We start from the raw sequence: 1,400 nt of genomic DNA, 5'->3' as shown, positions 1-1,400 counted from the left end.
TGTTGAAGTCTGGCTGGCTGTGAAGCCATGTCTAATTTCATTGGACCGAGGTTTCAACTTATCGTCACAAGAGCTTGTTGATTTCTATCAATCTTGCTTTTGGAGTAGTGATCTGCTAAGGCTTGGCTGGCCATTGGCTATGTCTAGTGTTTTGGACCGAAGCTTTCTTTGAAAGCTTGGCTGGCTGTGAAGCCATGTCTAATTCCTGGACCGGATTCTTAGACTAAACATTGCATGATTCCTGGAATTCTCATTAAGAATTTTGATATCTTTATTTTCTTTTTCCACTTAATTTTCGAAAAAAAAAAGCACAAAAAAATTACAAAATCATAAAATCCAAAAATTTCTTGTTTGAGTCTAGTGTCTCATATTAAGTTTGGTGTTAATTGCATGTTTCTGTTCTTCTTGCATTCATGCATGTGTCTTCATTCATCTTCAAGTTGTTCTTGATGATTTCATTGCTTTGATCTTTGAATTCTCTTGACTTGAGTGTTTATGTGTCTCATATAGTGTCAGTAGTATACAAACTGCTAAGTTTGGTGTCTTGCATGCATTGTTATTTAATTTTAGTTGCATTTTGATTATTCCTCATCCAAAAATATTTTTAATTTATGTCTTCTCAAGTCAATAATACAGAGAATTGAAGATTCAGAACATACAGCAGAGGAATTATACAGAAAAAGCTGGGCGTTCAAAACGCCCAGTGAAGAAGGACAGACTGGCGTTTAAACGCCAGCCAGGGAGCTGGGCGTTCAAAATGCCCAGTGAAGAAGACAGACTGGCGTTTAAACGCCAGCCAGGGTACCTGGTTGGGCGTTTAACGCCCAAAAGGGTAGCATTTTGGGCGTTAAACGCCAGAATGTGCACCATTCTGGGCGTTTAACGCCAGGATGGCACAAGAGAGAAGATTTTGTTTTTAATGCAATTTTTTTCAAGTTTTCAAAATTTTTCAAAATCAAATATTTTTCAAATCATATCTTTTCAATCAAATCTTTTTCAAATTCAATTTCCTTCTATTTTCAAAGATACTTGCTATCAATTAATGATTTAATTCAACATTTCAAGTATGTTGCCTTTTCTGTTGAGAAAGGTTTAATGTTTGAATCATATCTTTTCTTGATAGCCAAGTCATTAATTTTTAAAATCAAATCTTTTTAAAATGTTGTTCAAATCATATCTTCTTAACCACATCTTTTTCAAAATAACTTTCAATCAAATCTTTTTGATTTCTAATTTCAAATTCTTTTTCAAAAATCACTTGATTTCTTTCCCACTTTTATTTTCGAAAATCAATTAGTGTTTTTCAAAATGTTTTCAAAATCTTTTACTTGATTTTCAAAAATTATTTCCCCTACTTCTCACATCCTTCTAGTTATGGACTAACACTATTCCTTAATGCA

This window comes from Arachis duranensis, chromosome 5, assembly GCF_000817695.3.
Source record: "Arachis duranensis cultivar V14167 chromosome 5, aradu.V14167.gnm2.J7QH, whole genome shotgun sequence".
Lineage (NCBI taxonomy): Eukaryota > Viridiplantae > Streptophyta > Magnoliopsida > Fabales > Fabaceae > Arachis > Arachis duranensis.
The sequence above is the reverse complement of the archived record's forward strand: the minus strand, read 5'-3'. Positions refer to the sequence as shown.